The sequence below is a fragment of the Cervus canadensis genome, chromosome 21 (genome assembly GCF_019320065.1).
Source record: "Cervus canadensis isolate Bull #8, Minnesota chromosome 21, ASM1932006v1, whole genome shotgun sequence".
In the NCBI taxonomy this organism is placed as follows: domain Eukaryota; kingdom Metazoa; phylum Chordata; class Mammalia; order Artiodactyla; family Cervidae; genus Cervus; species Cervus canadensis.
Window position 1 is genome coordinate 37,828,184 of NC_057406.1, and position 22,555 is coordinate 37,850,738.

Below are 22,555 nucleotides of genomic sequence, written 5' to 3' on the forward strand. Positions count from 1 at the left end.
AGAATTTTCCACAGTTTGTTGGGATCCACACAGTCAAAGATTTTGGTGTAGTCAATAAAGCAGACATAGATGTTTTTCTGGAATTCTCTCGCTCTTTCTATGATCCAACGGATGTTGGCAATTTGATTTCTGGTTCCTCTGCCTTTTCTAAATCCATCTTGAACATCTGTAAGTTCTCGGTTCACACACTGTTGAAGCCTGAAAGTGAAAGTGTTAGTCATTCAGTTGTGTCTGACTCTTTATGAGCCCACAGACTGTGGCCCACCAGGATCCTCTGTCCATGGAGTTGTCTAACTTGGAGAATTTGAGCATTACTTTGCCAGCGTGTGAGATAAGTGCAATTGTGTGGTAGTTTGAACATTCTTTGGCATTGTCTTTCTTTGGGATTGGAATGAAAACTGGCCTTTTCCAGTCCTGTGGCCACTGCTGAGTTTTCCAAATTTGTTGACACATTGAGTGTAGTACTTTCATAGCATCATCTTTTAGGATTTGAAATAGCTCGGCTGGAATTCCATCACCTCCACTAGCTTTGTTCATAATGATGTTTCCTAAGGTCCATTTGACTTTGCACTCCAGGATGTCTGGTTCTAGGTAAGTCATCACACCATCATGGTTATCTGGGTCATGAAGATCTTTTTTGTATAGTCTTTCTGTGTATTCTTGCCACCTTTTCCAAATATCTTGTATCATATGAACCCATTTCTAATTTATGGCCTGGCATCATTTGCCTGCTCCGCTACACACACTTACCCAGTCTGACTTTGACAGATAGTGTTATTTTTTCACAATTTTTCCTCTTTGTCATGACTTCCTTCTAGGTTTATTTCCCCACTCTGCTATTATTTGGTGTAGACATATCACTTGGTTTTTCCAAAGGGAATGAATGAAAGAGACAAGATGTTAGTTCTGAGCCAAGAATTTAAAAGGCATAGCACGTTTCTGTAACTCTCCTCAGTTTCTGGTATCTTCCCTTAGAAAGCCTGCTCCAGATCACCCCAGATCCTGCAGCCTGAGTCCTAGGATGAGTAAATGTCACTTGAAGACTAGAACCAGCCTAACCCAGGAATCGTTAACGAGACACAGCAGAAGTGTACTTACCCTGCAGACTCATGAAAAAGAAAGAAATGTTTGGTATTGGAAGCCAATAAGATCTGGGGCTGGTATGATACACAGCAATATTGCAGCAAAACTGACCAATACACTAACTTCCAACTTTATTTTTCACCTTAAAATATATCTCCCACTCTAATTAGGTTTTCTGCTCTCTTCACACACAGTCTCATTTATTCTTCCAGTTCCCTTCTTCTGTCCCCTCCCAGACTCCCAGATCAAGCTCTCCTTCACAGGCAAAGCTTTCTTTGACTCTTTTTCTACATGGTCTGAACACCCTGCCTCAGGTTTAATATGGACTGTATATTTTAGCTCTGATTCACTTCATTTCTTAATTAAATAGTTGACTCATATTCACTTGATAGTTTATTTTATGACCTCTGTTGAAAAAGCTGATTATCAACATAGTAGGAAGAACCCTGGCATTGAATCTAAGGACAAGTGTTCAAATCTTATGTCTGCCATGTTTGCCTTATAAACTCAAGCACATCATATAACCTCTCATTATCAATCTCTTCAAATTTAAAATGGAGTCTGTAATATCAGATTCAGAGAGAAGATTAAATAAAATGAAGTCTAATATATGCTCCATATCTCTTCCTCATTCACATTCATTCACTCCCACCCCCTTCCAGATACATTATTTTATTCCATCTGTTTTGATGCAGCAGTCATTTCATACAGATTTTTGAAATAACTGGAAAATTTGCATGCATTTTTGCCAGACAAAGCCAAGTCAATCACTATCCAGTATCTATGTGACATCAGTTTAAGTCCATAATTGCTAAGATTTGTGTTAGATTGAGTACAAATTTAAGATGTTTTCTTCCTTAGAGAATTTAATAATATAGCCTAGAAGTCAAGCTATCAGACACACTTGAAAATCATTAGAACATCATTAATGGATAAATTATGCAGAGTAAATTTTTTTAAGTTTAATAAAAAATAAGTAATCCAAGTAGTCTAAGAAGCAAAGTTTTCAAGAAGGAATGTGGGCTGAATATGTTTTTTAAAAAAATCTGTAAGTCCAGGGTAGGCAGCAGTTTGAAAGAAGGATATTCCAGGTAGGGTATGAATAACATGAATGAAACCCACTGGTTAAAGGATGATGCAGTTTATGCAAAAAGAGTGGAAGGATCAAGAATGAATGTATGTGCCAACCAGAAGGCAAAATGAGACTGGGCCAGATAAAGAAGAACCAAGAAATATTAGTGGGATTTTATGTGGCTTGCTTGGCTCCCAAGGGGTCTTAGTGGTAAAGAATCCACCTGCCAATGCAGGAGACACAGGACTGAAGTTTGAACTTCATTGAGGATCGTGCACCATCTGTCTAAAATCCCTGGGTTGGGAAGATCCTCTCAAGGAGGAAATGGCAACTCACTCCAGTATTCTTGTCTAAAAAAAAAAAAAAGAAAATCCCATGGACAGAGGACCCTGGCAGGCTACAGTCCAAAGGGTCACAAGAGTCTGACATGACTGAGCACACACGCACACACACACAAGGCTGCTAAAAGTAAACTATTATCTGGACTTGGGCAGAACAAGGGTCTAAAGAAGAGATAGATGTGGTTTATTGTCTTTATAATTAAATAAAGCATTTTACATTTGTTCATTCTGCTTTCTTTTCCCCTCCTGAGCCTGCGGAGCACTGTGCCCAAGTGTAAACCTAGCAGAGGTATAACTTTCTAATCAACCTTTCTAAGTTATTATGGTACCTTATACTCTTTTGAATAGCTTTCTTAAAAAACAAAATGTTTTTTAATATTTAGAGTTTATCTGCCCTGATTTCTTTCCTCATTCCATATGCAGAGAGCTGAGCAGGGAAGATGGAGGAAATTATATAAATCTATCTTGTGATAAAATGTTATGATATTTAATAACTTGAAAAACTTTCTAACATGATGATCCTTCTCATTTGGGACAAATCTTATTTATAAGTTTGAAAAAAAAATGAAAAGTGAAAGTGTTAGCATCTCAGTAGTGTCTAACTCTTTTTGACACCATGGACTATAGCCAGCCAGACTCCTCTGTCCATGGTATTCTCCAGGCCATAATACTGGAGTGGATAGCTCTTCCCTTCTCCAGATATACAAACTTATTATATGCATATTTTCTATGCTCAAAATACAGATTTTCACCCTTTCATATATGTAAAATCTAGATTTTTGCATCCCCTGCTAAATTCTCTTAAATAAGAGGCAGTTTTTTAGTATAACTGTAGAGTCTGGATGATAAAAAGAGTTGAATCTACAAGAATTTATCATAATATTTATAGAGGGACTGACATTTGAACTTCCTTGGGGATCATGCACCATCTGTCTAAAATTATTTGGCACATAAATCACAAAGCCCTGAACAGTGACTTACTCTTCTTTCTATCAACAGTTATAAGGAAAGAGACCAGTATTTCTTTCAAAACTTCTTGATTTTTGAAATAGTCTTACTCTGAAAACAAAAGAAAAGTCTGCTTAGTGATTTTGCCAAAATGTGAGTCTGATATCAAAGCATTGGCCAGACGATAAACTCATGGTTTGTTTATTATACAGGAAATGTGAACTTGTGGATGAAGAAAGAGATGACAGATGCTGTTTCATTGTCTTTTTCTTTTGCTGAAACCTCTTTTCTCTCTTCCTAGACCTGAGGCATAGTGACATTAAGACTTCCAGTTCTACTGCCAAAGCGTTTAAATGATCCCATTCAAGCCATCCAAATACCATGTGGTGGGGCAGGTTCAGCCTGGAGTTTCCCACTCTGAGGCTGGATTATATTGCTCCCCGTCTTTTGCTATAGAGCACGTGGGACAACGACCCAAAAACTTTCTAGAAATTTCTCTTCTTGTCAAATCTTTTGAGACTGATCACCCTTGAAGTCAATTAGGCCCAGAGCGAGAAAAAGAGAATGATTACAGACTAATAGGATATATTTTCATAGTGGATATTTTCATGCTGAGTGAACTAGCTCAGGAGACACTGTCTGAACAAAAATAGACAAAAAGCAAAGACTGGGAGAGCTCAAGAAATAAGAAGCTGTAAGTCTGCTCTATGAAATCTGAATGTGTGTTGTATTAGGAATAAATGTATGATGAATCTGAATGTGGGTGGTTTCTGCTTCAAAAATTCTGAAGAAAGAAGAATAAAGATTTCTGAATTTGCCTTAAACCTCTCTGAAGAGGACCATGGGACACCACTATTACTGGTTTCAAATACTTTATAGTGGTTTCTTATAAAGGAAAGTCATAAAAAGTCTTACGAAAGAGTGGGAAACAGTCTGTGTGGCAATGAACATCATACCTATAAGTAAAGATGTTAGATCTAATCTTCAAGGATTCACTCCTTCCCAGTTTAACATTGTCCTCTGGTTCATTCCAGCCCAACTTCTTCAGTTCACCTCAGTGTTTTCTTCAATCATCCCTCTGACCACCGCTATCTTTCTTGTTGGTGATGTGTGATAAGTCACTTCAGTTGTGCCCAACTCTTTGCAACCCAATAGACTGTAGCCCACCAGGCTCCTCTGTCTATGGGATTCTCCAGGCAAGAATACTGGAGTGGGCTGCCATGCCCTCCTCCAGAGGATTTTCCTGACCCAGGGATCAAACCCACATCTCTTATGTCTCCTGAATTGACAAGTGGGTTCTTTACTACTAGTGACACCTGGTAAATCCTATCTTTCTCTTTACTATGAGAAATACTTTCCTAAGTCCTGGAATTTTCCTTTTCTTTGGAAATTTTTAGATGGTAAGCCTGCCAGTGCCAATTATCCTGCTGTAATCCCTTACCTTTGTTTTCAAAGCATTTTCAAGATACATAATACAATGTTATGTTCATAAAAGATATTCATTATTTCCGAAAAGACCATTAGGCTGATTTGTAAAGTGCCTGAATAAATGGAGCTCTTATAAGAACACCAAAGTTCTACAGCAACAGATTCTGGGTAAACACATTGATAATAATTTAAACAGTAGGTACTCAAGACTGGAGTAGTCCACACACTACTTATTTTCAGTAGCAGGAATCGAGACGTAGCCAGCGTCATAGTTTACAGAGGTGGGGGCAAGGCTGGAGAGGAGACTGTGGCTGGAGGAGATGGAATCCCAGGATGAGCCAAGTAAAACTTCAAGCTGAGTCCTTGATTTCTCAGTGGCAGGTATGGTTCAGCAAATAAGGATTACCCTTGGAAATGTTTAATAAAAACAGCCTGTTCTGTACAGCTCAGTGGTGCTAGGAAGCCCGTAGTGTTGAATATAGTCAAGCATTGCATTTTTGGTCCAAAAGCCTGGGCATTCCTTTTCTTTCTTCTTCTTTTTTGATATTCAATGTGTGTTCATTTATTTTACATTTATAAAAGAAATCCCCCACCCTCTGCCCCAATTCCCTCCAAAACAGTCTCTTTTTACAAACATTTAAAACTGAAAACCAAGTGAAGATAGACAAGTAACTTTCAGTACAATTACTTTGCAATGTAGCTGTCCTAATTAGAGTTTGCATTTCTTACAAGTGACTTATAGGGAAGCCCTGATTATTGGCCAGAAGGAAAATTCCATATTACAAGTTAACAAATTCTAGTATAAAAATAGTCTTTATGTACTGGAGTAGCCTTTCCATTTACATAGGTCTCAGGTCAGTCTACTGACTGCATAATACACTAACGTCTCAGGGTTCTCTCTTTCAAAAACAACTCATTCATCATAGTTAAAGTAGCAGGGCAACTACAGGGGCAAGGGCTAGTGTTCACCTTGAGGCTATCTAGTGTCCACTTGAACCCAGAGTTTAGCAAAGAGCTGGTACTCAAAAGGCATTTGTGGAGTAAATGATGAATGCTAACAATTTAACCTGACCACTTCATGTGTGTACTATGCAAATTATTCAGTACATCCTAACAAAGTCAGGAAAGCAGAGGAGGTGTTTTCCGAGACCTTTCCGCATCTTACCTTCATTTTCATGTTCGAATGTTGCTGTTCCTATTCCTTGTGTTTACATATATATTGCAACATAGAAAGCAAAGACAAATTTCAAATAATTAACTACTAGCCCCTTGAGGAGTTAGAGAATCACACCCCATCTCTTTAGGGTGAACTGTGCATAGTGACCCCTTTCCGGAGGGTGTACCATAAAAAGAGGTAAAGTAACTTGAGAGTGGGAGAAAACAGACAAACACTCCCTCAGACAGGAGATGAAGTTCAGCCACATCAGTAGTGGTAAATCATGTCGATGATTGTACCCTTGACAGATGGGGTGAGAATGGCACTTAATACTTTGTCATCCTCCTCTTCAAAATCTGTAACCCCAGTTCAATCATAAGAAAAACATCAGATGCTCTAAATGAAAGGATATTCTACCAAACACTTGACCAGTCCACTTCAGAATTTTCCAGGTCATGAAAAATAAGGACAGTCTGTGAAAGTCACAGTATAGAGGAACCTAAGGAGTAAATGTAATATATATGACCAGTAAATATAATGTGGTATCCTGAATCTGGGATAGAAAAAGAAAAATAGATAAATAAAAGAGAAATCTGAATAAAGCAAGGACTTCAGTTAAAATTTACTTAGTTAATAATGTATCAGTATTAACTAATGTATGCATTAGTTAATAATGTATCAATATTGTGACAAGTTTATCACACTAATGTAAGACCTTAACAAAAGGGTCCACCAGATGCTGGGTGTATGAGAACTGTGCAGTGTATTTGCTACTTTTCTGAAAATTTAAACATATTTTAAAATAAAAAGCTCACATAAAACAATCAAAGATATGATCTCAAGTCAATTTTAAGAGGAGTCGAAGAGTCCACCTTTTCTCTGCCTACTATTTGTAGAATCCGGTCATGTGGACCCTATTTTTAGATGCTATGTCTTGAGTTCTGATTCCTGGATTTGTGTGTGTGTGTGGATGCACTCACTTCGTCTTATGTAAAGTAGTTACTGTCTAATATTGTTTGGCAGATGCCAATTTAGATATATATATATACATATATATATATATACTCTCTTCCTATTTAGTAAATAACGTGAATATATTTTGAACAACATTACATAGAATTTTCCTGGAAAATATTATAACATATAACTTGAGCATTCAGAATGCTGCCTGAAATATTTTGGACCAAGAATGACAGTAAATGAAGTAAAGAACAAAATTCCAGATTAGGAACTTCTTGAAATATACGTTACCCTGTCTCTGTCACTAGATATTACTATGTAACTGGGACAAATCTGACCACATCTCTGAGCTTTAGATATTTAGACATTTTATTCCAAAATGATACATGGGGATTCTGTCATTCAACTGGAGGTGGTGCTCATCGATGCTCATTCTAATTTACTGTCAGTTGATACAGGTCCTGAGTGTATATTTGTCATGATTCCTGGCTATAAAAAAAAAAGGAGAGTTAGGTACTTAGAGGGAAACAGAAATTATATTCCCAAAGCTGAAGCTATAAGCACAGACAACTAACTCTTTATCAGCACCAGAAATGGAAACACATACACACACCATCCACCATCATCACCACTGCCACTATCATCCACGCTGCTTGAGGAAAGCGACAGGATCATCAGACTCTTTTTCCATTCCTCCCAACTTGTTGAAAAGTTTGAGGTGCTAGATGCTACAACCTGCTATTTGTCTTTGCCTAAAGCAAACAAGGGTAGAGAAATTCTATTCTGTTTTCCTACAAAAGTCTGTGTATGGAGGCTATATGCATATACTAAAACATATAGTCTAGTCCTTAGATTTACTCTTTGGTGGTGAAAAGTCAGTTACCTTCTTTATTAATGAGGCTTCAGGAGCAGATACAGTTGCTTTTGGGTTGAACTTCCATTGTCCTAGTTGCAAATTCAGAGTCTGATGCCTTCGTTGATTTCTGTTAGAAGAAGAGAGCATGCTATCTTCCTTAATGTAAACTGCCACTGAAGAAACTGCTGTGGGAACAGTTGTTTAACACAAGTGAAAGCAAAATTTCGTTTAAGAAAAATCAAAGAAGTAATTCACCAATGATTCCCACAACTCTTTGGAGAAGCTTTGGGCAGCCACAGTGAGTTTATCATGTTGTTGATACAGACAACAATCTAAACCACCCAGGGGTCTGTGGGAAATCAAGCCCCAAGGGGCGGAGCAAATAGGCGCTTTCTGGGAGAAATTCCCAGGCAGCTTGTGAGTGTGGTTCTAAATGAGACTGGTGGGAATTTCCACAGTAGACAGCACTTTCAGGGGGGCAGGGCAGAGGAATGGGAAATCTCCCTTCTGGAGTGGGGCTAAGAATGTTTCTTATGTGCAAAAACTGAGCACCCACAAGTTGGACTGGCTTCTTACAGCCAAGTTATAAATGATTAATTTGATCAAGGAAAAGAAACAGTGTCTCTTTGCTAATCTTTGTAACGGGGGGGTGGGGGTTGTATAAATTTGCATAAAATATTATGTGGGATTAGCATAGCCAGCCAGGAATTGAGCTCCAGGAGCCAAGAGGAGAATGGGAGCTCAGCCAACAGGAGAAGCGGGATATGAAGTGGATGGAGCTCGCCAAGCCAAGGAGGCCAGCCAAACCCGAGCTACAGTAGCACAGAAAGAAGTGAGAGGCTGGCTCATATGAAGGGTGTTGCCAGTGTTGTCTGTACACTGTATTTTCACCTCCTCTTTCTCTCCAGTAATATCCTCATCACTTTCAAGTTTGGTAGAATATATGATTACTAATGGGACTCCCCTTGTTGCTCATTGGTAAAGAATGTGCCTGCCAATACAGGAGAAGCTAGAGATGAGGGTTCAATCCCTGGGTCAGGAAGATCCCCTGAAGGAAGAAATGGCAACCCAGTCCAGTATTCTTGTCTGGAAAATTCCATGGGAAGAGGAGCTACAGTCTATGGGGTCGCAAAGAGGAGCACAAGACCGAGTGACTGAACACACACACACACACACACACACACACACTCACATACACGGAGGGAATCAAAGAAGTTAATCTGCTTTTCAGGTTCAGTTTTTCCAAGCTGGCCTGAGAAGAGAGCCAGTGCATTTGGAGGTGGAGGATGGGAATACTGGTGGCCTTTCAGCCCCATAACTGCTGGAAGGTGGTAAGGAGGGCTGAGTGTAGAACAGGGGGTCCACATTATTTACTGCAGAATCCCATGTTAGAATCAAAATACTTGCTCCCAGAGAGTCCGTAAGTTTTCACTTTGGTCCGTAAGTTTCACCCTTTCCATGACATCGTCCTTGGTCTACTTTCCCTAGAGTTGGAAATGGAATCTCCCAAAGCTTACATCAGGACTGGCTTGATTCTGTCTCCTCAGCTCCACTCTTGATAATTGGGTCGTTCAGTCATATTCCTATTGGGATAAAAGCACAAGGAACTGATCAAAAAGAACACATTGGGATCACACACAAGAGGTCACTTTGGCACAGTGGCCTAATCTGGTCAGATTCTGAACTCGCACCTATGGCGCCCCTCCAAGCCCCTAGGATGGTCCTGGACTCCTGGTGAAGACTCCAGGCAAGAGCCAGTACCCCACCCCCCAAGACAGAGTGCCCCTTCTCACAGTCAAATAGCTTTCTTTTCTCCTCCCTGGGCTCCCCCACGCATTCTCAACACGGAGGTCTAAACTGAAAGGACCCCAACCATCTGTCAACAGCAGCTCCTCCGGGACAGAAGAAGGGAGCCACCCCCTGACCGAGCCAGTAGGAACTGCCTTGCTCCGTCTCAAGAGGGAATTATTTCTGGCTTGACTTCCAACCCTTTCTGCACAACATACACAGTGTACAAGCGCAGGAGGCGAATCCCAGCTCAGAGGACCTTATTCCAACCCGTTCCCTGCCTGGCGTGCCCCCCCCCACACACAAACATGCAGGCACCCCAAGCAGAAGCAGCCCCACACACATTTAGCAAATGCTGTGGGCTTTGCTCGGCTGAGAGGAGGGTGACATTCTTTTCACTTACAGCTGGAGTGAGGCTGACTATCTTCTCGTAAACACAAACTGAGAGATTCTTGTTTTCTGGAAAGAGGGTGAAGTCTGGACTTTCTCCCTAAGCCATCGTGGTGGGAATTTCCCTCTTGGAAAAGGGAGTCTTGCCAGTCATGGCTGGCATCACAAATGCCTAGAAATGGATATTTCCAACCAAGGTCCCTTTGTCTGAGACTTTTTTTTTTCTTCTAGTGCTACTCAGGGGAAGCCTACCTATGATTTGCTATAGCCCAAGAAAATAAATTTTCCTGATTGGGGTGCTTTATGGTGACCTAGGACACAAGAAACTCATGAGTTGCCTATGAAACTGCCATGCACCCATCTTAATAGACTGTGTGCTAGCCCAAGGGTGTGTTTGAAGAGAGAGTGGGCCATACAACCATTTATTGAGAACTAGGACATTTATTCTTTTTTTTTTTGTAATTCTTGTGACCACTTATGAAGTACAACACTATTTTCATTTTACAGATGCAGTATAACTTCCCTAAAGCAACTAGCCTAACAAATTCTAGTAAGTTCTAGCCCAAGCGTTCCAAGTCAGGTCCCTCTGACTTTGAAGCCTGGGTTTTTGCTGCTGGGACACCAGTTTTACAAAGTCCTAGAATCCTGCATCCCAGGAGATGAGTTCTTAACCTGGAAGCCCTATCTGTGTCTCCCACAGATCCAGAGCCTAAGTTGTAGACACAAAATCTAATGCTGCCAGGGAAGCAGATTTATTTTCAGTCCTAGGAGATGACTAACATTTCCACTGCACGTGGCTTTTCCACCCTGTCTCATCACAGATAATAAGAGCTATGAGAAGTGAAAGAAAAGACTTTTTGACAATTTAGAAGGATAAACAATTATCTTCATTAAAATTTCAAATGTAGAAGGAAATTTTCTACATTAGCTTTTGTATTAAATTTCATGCCACCCAAATAATCACTCTAAGAATAATCTTCTATACCTGCTTTTTTATTAAACTTTGTCATCTCTAAATAAGCATATAAACTCAGGTTTAGTAGGTGGTAATATGCTGAAATCCTTATGTTCAGCTTATCTTCTGCTCAATAAACAAAACCATTTCCCCGAGTTTAGAGATTCAAGAATATAAGATGATTCAATACTATTTGGTGATATTAAATGATATTTGATCTCTGTGTACAGTCATCCATCTGCTATATCATGAACTCCTTACAGGCAGGATTTTTTCTTACTAATCTATATATTCTCAGTGCTGTGCAAAAGTGATTGATCAATAAATATTTGAAAAATGAAAGATAAATATATAGGACTGGCTGACCCTTAGGTTATCTATTCCCTTCTTCCAGGAAGTTGGGATCTATAATTGAAAAGCTGATTAGAGACAAAACCAGATTCCTTCTTTAAATGTGAAGGAGCCATAAAGCCTTTAATCTTCCACTGTTTATCCCTTTCATTCACTTGTTGAGGCATCACCCACTCCCCTTCCCGGTACCAAGCACTGGCTAGATGATCTTAGCATCAAGTTCCATCACAGGAGGCAGAGTAGCAAATATGGACAGGCTCAATGATAAAATAAAGAGAAGCATCTACCCCAGTTCCCAGGACCCAGAACTGTTTTAATCTTAGAGACAGAAAATAATTGTGATGCTCCAAATTGAAAAGGCACAGATAACATTGGTAATCCTTTGTGTAACCACAAAGATAATTTTCCAACTATTACCCCTAAATCAAAGGTAATATAATTATGGCTCTGCCCTTGATAACATCACCTCAATGCCCCTTTTAGGATGTCTTGATTCCTTTCCTCCTACCCTAAATATATTTTTGGCCAGGCAAAACTCTTTTCAGTCTCTCTTTGGGTCTCTCTTCACAATCACTTCTCCAGTTGACCCCTCTTTTCTCTGTGCTTGCTCTTTGGCCTTGTTATACGAAAACCCACTGTTGGCAGGCTTCTGTAATGAATAATGGGCATACAAAAATATGGGTGCCACTCACAAAAAAATTGGGAAGTTACCAAAGTTTTATGTTTGGTTTCCCTGAAAAGCTGCAATTAGTTAAATGAATCTGTCTTTAAGAGGTAGTACTGGTTGGAACTAGAGAAGGAAATGGCAACCCACTCCAGTATTCTTGCCTGGAGAATCCAATGGACAGAGGAGCATGGTGGGCTACAGTCCATGGGGTTGCAAAAGAGTTGGATATGTCACTGACTGAGCACACATGCACTATTTGGAACATACTGTGAATTTTACATGAATTTTTAAAAATCAGTGGTTAGAATGAAATAATAATTAAATAAAAATGTAAAATAAGCTTTTCATGAATTGATTATACAGTAGGACATAGGGAGGCACTGCTGTCTAGATCCATGAAATTTCAGATAATTTTAGAAAAACAAAAGGACTTTTCTAAGTTTCATCCAACATTTCTCCCTTGTTCTTAATATCTTACAATTCCAAGAAAATGTATAAAGTATTTTGATATCATTTCAACATAAAAGATCTCTGAACTAAATTTTACAGAAGTTTACAGAAGTCACAGAAAAAATTGATCTGTACATACCTGGCCTGTGGTACAATGCTAATATGCTGGAGAGTTCAACGGCAGTAGTGAGGGAGAGCATATTAAATAGGGGAGGGTAGAAGTGCTATTTATCTTCTGATCAAAATATGAGTAATAAGCAATTATGTGTCTTTGAATGTTGGTGCACATGCATGTAAAAGTACACACATGAGTATGGATACTAGGTCCCTGTCTGTAGAATGACTCATTCTATAGAAGAGCAAAAAATTTCAAGAATAAGGATTAAAATAAACATGATTAAATTTTTATACTTGCTTTTTTGAAAAACATGCTTTATTCTGAAGAGTTTATGTAAGTTAATTTCATTATATTTCTGGCACACGGGGATTTGGTTATTTGCGTTGTTCATTGTTTCTGGAGCAGTTTTCTTGTCTTCATTAGGTTGGTGCAAAAGTAATTACAGTTTTGAACCCTGAATTTTAAATCATTGTAACTAGGCTCAAACAAGTCTTTACTAATCAAAATAGGGACCGTTATAATCAATACATTTTTGCCAATGAGAAATAAGTCTATTTATCCTGGTAGCATAAAAATCTGTGCTTCAGAATTCAACAAACTCTTAGGAAGCATTTTCTTTGACACTTTCCCTGCAAAATGTTGTTAAGGTGCTTGAAGAAGTGGTAGTCCGTCGGCGAGAGGTCAGGTGAGTATGACAGATGAGGCGGAACCTTGTAACCCAATTCATTCAACTTTTGAAAGATTGGTTGTGAGCATGTTGTTGGGCATTGTCATGGAGAATAATTGGGACCTTTCTGTTGACTAATACTCACTGCAGGCATTGCAGTTTACAGTGCACCCCATCTAATTGCTGAGCATACTTCTCAGATGTAATGGTTTTGCCAGGATTTAGAAATCTGTATTAAATCAGACCATCAGCGGACCACCAAACAGTGACCATGACCCTTTTATTCGGTGCAAGTTTGGCTTTGGGAAGAGCTTTGGAGCTTCTTCTCAGTCAAACCACTGAACTGGTAAATGATGCACTTTTCATCACACATCACAATCTGATTGAGAAATGGTTGGTCGCTGTTTCATAGAATTTACATTAAATAAGAGAACATGACACTTCAAAACGACAATTTTTTGATTTGCAGTCGACTCATGAGGCACCCACTTATCAAGTTTTTTCACCTTTCCAAGTTTCCAAATTTTTCAGATTCTCCTTTCAAATTCCCAAATTTGAAGCATTTACTTCAAGTGCTGAAGAATTGTAGGGTGGTGGAGGTTGAGTTTGTGGACAATTTCTCATGTAGTTGTAAGAGGATCAACTTCGATGATCATCTCAGTTGGTCATTATCAACTTCCAATGGCCAGTCACTGCACTCTTCATCTTCAAGGTTTTATACATCAACTTGACTGGTGCCTTGATTAAAAATTACTTCTGGGTGTTTCAGGATGAGATTAGCATTTGAATTGGTGGACTCAGTAAAGTGTATTGCCCTCCTCAATGTAGGTATATGTACACACTCATTTATTTGTATCTCACTGGTTCTGTTTCTTTGGAGAACACTGACTAATACAGTGGGCTTGGGAAAGCCTTGACCATCTTTCCAACTCCATCATTTTACCAATGAAGGAAATAGGTACTAGAAAAGAAAAAGTTAACTCTCTAAGTTTACTGGTGAACACAAGATTATCATTCCATCTATCTATTGCATAATCATTTTATTTTACTGCTACATCCACGTTCTGCCATTAATATAATTGCTAAAATGACAGGACACTGATTGGCTGATGCTTTCAAAGAAGACCCCAGAGAGTTGAAGGGAAAGCAGAGAACACCCTATGTAGTAGGCAAAGGACAGAAAAATATTTTTCAACCAGTGAGCATCCACGGACAATAAACAGCTGGAGAGGAAGGATGAGGGGGAAGGCAAAACTGTAGGGTAGAGATAATCACTGCATCCCCCAGGGAGCTGGTTAAGAGGTTGAAAAGGGCAGTGACAGGATTAACAAAGGTTGGGATGACTGAGTCTGGCTTTCTTTGGGGATTTCCAGTGCATCTATTTTGGACCTTCACAGTTAGAGGGAAGTAAACGCCCAAACCCAACAAATGTTCTAAAAGAAAGTATTCTTAGATAAAGAGTTGAAATGTCTGTTACCTTCTTGACAGAAACTGGAACTTGGTTACATTTCTTTTTTCTCTTCAAGATTGAATGTCATACAAGAAATCTAAAATGATGTATAGTCTTTTTTAGTGAAAAACCTGGGGGTCTTCATGTTTTTATTTCAACAGTCAATAGTGATTGCCATGGGACTCCAAAATGGCATAACTGTGAGTAATGGTCTAGGACATTGAAATGTTTTGACTTGATGCTTTTTTGCTTTTCTACAATATGCAAGCAAAGTGTTTTGTTGGTAAATTGGATTTTAATTTATGTTTATTCTTTGCCACTAACATATTATAAGACCAGTAGTTTTCATAATTTGAGAGAGTCAAGACACCAGATATTTGCTATGTAATTTTTTTTACATACTCAAATGGCTTTAGACAAAACAAGAACCTAATTTAGCCACCCACTAGCCATGAAAGCATCTGGGGTACATATTTTTTCCATGGGGCCTGGATGACTGCTTTTTGGTACTTGTTTATTTGATCTGGGAAAACACAGCTCACAAACAGCATCTGGATTTCAGAGACGGTTCCTATATTTGCCCCCAAATTCTCCCTTTCAGTCAATGCTATCCAAGTGACTCATCTGCAAGGTCAGAGAGTTGAGTTGCTCAGCAGAGACTGAAATGCAGGATTCTCTGGCCAGTTCCTGTAACCACCAAACCCCACAATCTCCTCCGTGGGTGTGCGGCCTGGGAACCTGCTCAGGGTTTTGCCAAGACCACCAGGAGTTGGGAAGAAAATCCAAATCTTAGAGCCAAAAGCAGGCAACACAGACCTGACAAGGGTAAGAGGGACCCTGGAGAGGTTCGTGAGCTTGTTTATTTTATTTAAAGAGTTCCCTGTTAACTAGGCAGAAACTAAGGTGGGATAGAATGGGGAACTTTTTTTTTTTTTCATTGAAAGGTGTGACTGAGAACTTGCAATTTTTGATGACATGTTTCTCCCTGAGAGATCTTCACCATTTGAAACACTGATGAAAAGCTGTGGGGCACCGTTTTCTGAGGTCTCCAAGAGAAACCCAACAGTTTTAACTTATTTCAGCTCCAGTTGGGCAAGTAGCTCAGAGTAAATGAAGAAATAAACTGCAAGTGGTGCTTCTTGAATAGTTGAGCAAAGGTGAAACAAGGCGAGGCTATGAGTGTTAGCTTGACCTGTAGCCTCTGAGAAGCCAGAGAATTACAGCTTCTCTGGTTTTTGCATAGTCTCTTCATTTCCTTTATTGAATAACTTCTGGAAACAGGCCATCTGCCTAACTTGAAGTACCTGCCACTGTGATTTTTAGCAACACCAGATTGAATTCCCTAGCTGATTTATTGTATTGCTATTGCATCATCAAGACATATCTCAGCAGAAAAGGAGGGCTCCAAGAACATGGAGACTTTGAACTGTCACTTTAATAAATGCATAGTTAAGGCTACACAAAGTAAAAAAAAAAAAAAAGTCTACTCGTTTTTCAAACAAGCACAGTATTTTGTGACCCCAGTGAACATTTAGGCTTCTCTTACCTTTTTAAATCTTTTTTTTTCTTTGTTTCTTTTTAATTTAATTATTGATATAAGGAAGAAAAACTCTAGTTATTCTGCAATGTGTAAAGTCAAGGTCTAGATATATCTACAAAATATTAGGTATAAACATTGCAAATCTGCTAAGAATTGACAAGCATTATTAGGGATTGCGCGCCCGCACACATGTGGCCTTGGAGCCGTATGCAGAGCTGGTGTGCCTGGATGTGTGTCTGCTTCTGCAGCCAAGAGTGTCCTGAGCAGGAGCCTCCTTTTGTAGACATCTCTGTGGTTTCAGAGGGCTTCCCAGGTGGCACTACTGGTGAAGAGCCCACCTGCCAATGCGGGAGATATAAGAAACGCAGGTTCGATCCCAGGGTCAGGAAGATCCATTGGAGGAGGAAATGGCAACCCACTCCAGTGTTCTTGCCTGGAGAATCTTGTGGACAGAGGAGTCTGGCAAGTGATAGTCCATAGGGTCGCCAAGAGTTGGACATGACTGAAGCGACTTAACACACATCGTGTTAAGAGAATACATAAAACAAAGTCTAATACTTATACAGTGATAATTTCATAGGGACATATTTTCAAAACAGAAAAGTAAAAAGATAACCTTTCCTTATATCTTATAAGTAATATTTAAATGGTGCTAACTTTCAACAAAAAAACTCAATATTTCAACCTCTGGACTCTTTCTTCCATACATTAGATGACTCCCATATGCTAGATTAGGTCCCTTTGTTCTTTTCTTTTATCCCTCTCTGACTTTTTCTCCATCTTTTCTTTCCTTTTTCCTTTATTCTTTGTCTCAGTAATTTCTCCCCTGTTGACTCTAGGATATTGTTTTATTTATTTATTTTACCCTAAATAATGATGCTTCTTTTGTCTTTATATAACATTATATTTTTGAGACTCACAGCTTTCTTCATCATCTTAAAATAAATTCATAGTTATAGACAAGATCTATACTTGATGTATGTATCCTCCAGTTTTGAAGAAATGTGCATATCATTCAGAAACCTAGTTAAAATTTCTCTCAAATCTCCCCAGTGTTTTTATAATGAAATCCTATCCATCCCAAAACTAGGTATCTTTTGTAACAGCCATGGTCCAGCTCTGAATGAAAATGCTGCTGGAGAAAAATTAGAGGTGAATTTAGCCAATGTAGCCTATAAAGAAATTCCATACCACAACATTTCCTGCCTAGTATGTTCATATTAATAAATTCTCAGGATTAAGGGAGGCACTGTTGCAGGTTGGAATAATCATAGCTTTTGGAATAAACACATCTGACTTCAAACACTGGCTCTGCTACTCACCATCTCTGTGATCGTGGTTGAGTTCATCTGTCTGCCTCAGTTTCTTTATAATGCCTACAGTGGTGAAGATCAATAAGAAATTATATATGTGGTATTAATATCACTTAGTATGTCACATAATATGCTTAATGGAGTTTTAACATGATGGGGAAATAATTTTAATTAATGGTGAAAGCAATAAGCCACCACCTTAAATAAGTCACATTAGCTTAAATAGCACAACAAGAAGGTATACTTTCTACAGGTTAAATTCAACATGGGTTAAAATTTTCATTTCATTGACTTTTTCATGGAGACAGTGTCTTAATTTGAGTTTCAGCTGAATTAACTTGATTTTTTACTCTGGCTTTGGGAGGTCTGGTACTTTGTTCTGGATATTAGCTTTTTTATGAATAAAGTCCACTTCCTATAGTGGTCACTGGCTGGTTGATGCTAAGACAATGTTAGCCATTATATTGCACCATTATATTGCACTAAGGACATTAGCATTGCAATAGTGACTCTCTGGGGATCTATTCCATTATTTCTCTAACTCCTCAGGAAAACCTGCCTGAGCCCATTCACAAGCCTGATCTAGTAAATCAGAATGTTGTAAATAGAGCCCACAAATCTGCCTTTCTCCTGTTTCCAGGTGTGATGGATGCATTAGAGAACCATAATGAAAGTTACAATGTGACATCCATCAGCTTTATCATCAGCTCTAGATCCTTCGTGAGTCTATATTTTTGAAGCCTATACAATGTATACAATCATGTGCTGAGTACAACTTAGTAGTTGTCAACATCTTCATGGAAATGTTGCCATCCCCATAATATAGACATGTATCTGCTAACCACGATCAGCCATGTCTAAATTCCAATGAGAAACTTGACAAAACTTAATATTGGACACTGTGATGACCTTGCCTTGTTTAATTCTTGCTCAAGTGTTTAAGAAGCACCACTTGCTGTTTATTTCTTCTTTTTCTCTAAGATGCTTAACCACCGATTAAGTTAAAAGAGTGGGTTTTTAAAAACAAAAACAAAACGAGTGGGTTTTTCTGGAACCTGAGAAAACTGCTCCACAGCTTTTCATCATGTCTCAAATGGAATAACCAACAATGAAGGGTGTATATAACTTCTTTTTTTTCCATTTATTTTTATTAGTTGGAGGCTAATTACTTTACAATATTGTAGTGGTTTTTGCCATACATTGACATGAATCAGCCATGGATTTCCATGTGTTCCCCATCCTGAAACTCTCTCCCACCTCCCTCCCCATCCCATCCCTCTGGGTCTTCCCAGTGAACCAGCCCCGAGCACCTGTCTCATGCATCCAACCTGGGCTGGCGATCTGTTTCATACTTGATAATATACATGTTTCGATGCTGTTCTTTCAAATCATCCCAGCCTCGCCTTCTCCCATAGAGTCTAAAAGTCTGTTCTATACATCTGTGTCTCTTTTTCTGTCTTGCATATAGGGTTATCGTTACCATCTTTCTAAATTCCATATATATGTGTTGGTATGCTGTAATGTTCTTTATCTTTCTGGCTTACTTCACTCTGTATAATGGGCGCCAGTTTCATCCATCTCATTAGAACTGATTCAAATGAATTCTTTTTAATGGCTGAGTAATATTCCATTGTGTATATGTACCATAGCTTTCTTATCCATTCATCTGCTGATGGGTATCTAGGTTGCTTCCGTGTCCTGGCTATTATAAACAGTGCTGCGATGAACATTGGGGTACACGTGTCTCTTTCAGATCTGGTTTCCTTGGTGTGTATGCCCAGGAGTGGGATTGCTGGGTCATATGGCAGTTCTGTTTCCAGTTTTTAAAGGAATCTCCACACTGTTCTCCAAAGTGGCTGTACTAGTTTGCATTCCCACCAACAGTGTAAGAGGGTTCCCTTTTCTCCACAGCCTCTCCAGCATTTATGAGCTAACAAACACATGAAAAGATGCTCAACATCACTCATTATCAGAGAAATGCAAATCAAAACTTCAATAAGGTACCATTACACGCCAGTCAGAATGGCTGCTATCCAGAAGTCTGTATATAACTTCTAAGGCAAGAGAAGAAAATATTCAACCCATATAAAATCAAGAAGAGAGAGACAAGGAACTCAGAATAGACAGAACAAATACTTCTCTTTGAATGAGATGATAGATTTAAAACTGAATGTAAAAGCAATTTCCTTGAATATAAATGCATTAATGCAAATTAATTGAAACTTTCAGAGTGGAATGTTTTTAATTAAAAGAATAAACAGCAGGCATACAGCATATAATTCTTTGCTACATTGTTTACTACAGTCATGCTAGGAACCAATAATGAAAAGATAACTGGAAAATCCTCTTATGATTGGAAATTAAGAAATGTGCTACTAAATACCCTATGGGTCAAAAGAAATCCCAGTGACTATTAGAAAATGTTTTGACCCAACTGAAAATAAAAGTGCATTTCAAATTTATGAAATGCCACCAAAATATCATACTTAGAAGTGTATAAGTTTGGGTATATTTATTAGAAAAGAAGAAAGGTTGATGTATGAGCTGGCATATGTCTGAAAAAATTAGGAGAACATCCAACTGGACAAAAAGAAAGTAGAATAAAGAAAATAATAAAGATAAGAGAAATTAATGAAACAGCAAAAAAATAGTAGAGAAGGCTACTATAGAGACACTTCTTTGAAAAATCTAACAAAATCAATAAACACTGGATGAGACTATCAGGAAAATAGGAGAGAACACACAAACAAGCAATATCAAAAATAGGAAACAGGCAGCAACTATTAAATGTCCTGAAAATATCTGAAAAACAATCATCAGATGCAAAGAAAGGGTATCTGAGGTTTGCTTTTAAAGCAATGCAGGGGAAGTGGATAATGAGAGGAATGAAGATGAAACAAACTGATTATGTGTTGAAAATTATAGAAGCTGTGAGAAAGTACATTAGCGTTCATCATATTATTCCCTCTTATTTGGTATAAGGGTGGAATTTTTCAGAGAGAAAGAAAAGAGTTGGAGGGAAAAGGAGAGAAAGAGAAAGAAAGAGAGAAATGAGAAAGGGGAGAGAGGGTGGGAAGGAAGGAAGAAGGAAAGGGAATTACCAGAGTATTATTTGTAGAATGTTCCAGTTTACATTATTTGCACTGGTATCCCAACTCCTCTTTCCACCTGAGCTTTCCTTCTGTAACAAATTATCAGTTTCAATACTTGCAGTAAAATAATTCCTGATGAATTCAGTAGAATTTCTTTTTTGTGCTTTGACTCAATGCCATTGCTTTATCTAGTTGTATATGTAATATATGTTCAGTGAACGAAGTTCTGACTATAAACCTGAAGGTGATAAATGGCAATCTGCCACTCTCTTTGCTAACCCTGACCAGCCTGGCTAACACATTCCCTCATAGGAAGCAAGGAAGGCACTCGTTGATAAAGTGATGTGCACTTTTCAGGAAAGGCATCCTGGGCTGACTCTGGACTCTGGTGAAGGTAGGGGACTATTCAACACCATTGCCCTTTTTCAGCTTCTTGGTGTTCTAATGAGCTGTACTATGACTCATGGTGTGGCCTATGAGATGCATGAAAGGGACAGGCTACCAGTGGTAGAGTCTGTGAGGCAAGTGAGAAATTACAGGTTAAATGAGGAATTTATGTGGGAAAACAGCTGTGTAGCCCTGCCATAAAGTGTATAGACTAGAAAAACCTAAGCTCTCTTGCTACAATGATTTTCATTTATTTACGACAGGTATTTCTTTTTTTTTCTTTGAAAAGACTGATAATGGCAACATTTAATTTTTGCAATACCATGATAGAACTATATTGAGGAAATGTATCTTCAGTGGTTTTCATTTATTGAATGGAGTAAATCTGTAACTGTATGCTTCCTTTATTGTTAGGTAATTCTTAGAGAAGGCAATGGCATCCCACTCCAGTACTCTTGCCTGGAAAATCCCATGGATGGAGGAGCCTGGTAGGCTGCAGTCCATGGGGTCGCTGAGTCAGACACAACTCTGCGACTTCACTTTCACTTTTCACTTTCATGCATTGGAGAAAGAAATGGCAACCCACTCCAGTGTTCTTGCCTGGAGAATCCCAGGGACAGGGGAGCCTGGTGGGCTGCAGTCTATGGGGTTGCACAGTCAGACATGACTGAAGCGACTTAGCAGCAGCAGCAGTAATGCTTTCTTATTTTCTAATCTTTTGAATTTTAAAATATTTAGTAAAGATTAAGTATGAAATTTCAGTTTCTTAAGAATATTGCTGACAAATGTGTTACTAACACAAAATGTTAGTTTACATTTACCAGTCTTTATAGGAGCCATGGCATTATTCCTGACCACACACAAAAAAAATAAAAGACAGAAGACACATATACTTCTAAATTAATAGTTATTTTGAGAAGGCTATTCTTGAATACAAAAACTAGCCAAAGCAGTTGCAGATATATCTACATGCTTCGTGCTTCCCTGACAGCTCAGTTGGTAAATAATCCACCTGCAATGCTGGAGACCCCAGTTTGATTTCTGGGTGGGGAAGATCCCCTGGAGAACAGATAGGCTGCCAGTATTCTTGGGCTTACCTTGTGGATCAACTGGTAAAGACTCTGCCTGCAATGTGGGAAATCTGGTTTCGATCCCTGAGTTAGGAAGATCCCCTGGAGAAGGGAAAGGCTACCCACTCCAGTATTCCAGCCTGGAGAATTCCATGGACTCTACAGTTCGTAGAGTCACAAAGAGTCGGGCACGACTGACTTTCACTCAGTCTGTGAAGCATGGCTTTTTATTTAGGTCAAATGACTGCTATAATTAATTCCATTCATTTTGTTAAGATAAAGTTTCTTCTGCACATATGAAAATGAAGTGACAGCCATGAATATTTTGTCTCCCTTAGTTCAATGAACACCCAGATATGTAAGCACTCTCTTTATATGAGTGTCCTCAGATGCTTCATATAGAACATCAGTTGATTTCATAATGCTTTTGTTGCTTACAAAGAATCAAGTGCCTGGGAATTCATTTATACAGA

General features: G+C 38.8%; 1 long non-coding RNA gene across 1 annotated transcript; it reads right to left on the reverse strand.

Annotated features, from left to right (window-relative positions):
* Positions 1–7,343: 7,343 nt before the first annotated feature.
* Positions 7,344–9,421, reverse strand: LOC122423088. The gene is made up of 3 exons (XR_006264087.1): positions 9,362–9,421; positions 7,872–8,029; positions 7,344–7,477 (listed from the first exon to the last, which is right to left on the reverse strand). It is a non-coding gene; the product is annotated as an uncharacterized LOC122423088 (long non-coding RNA).
* Between the last annotated feature and the right edge of the window lie 13,134 nt (positions 9,422–22,555).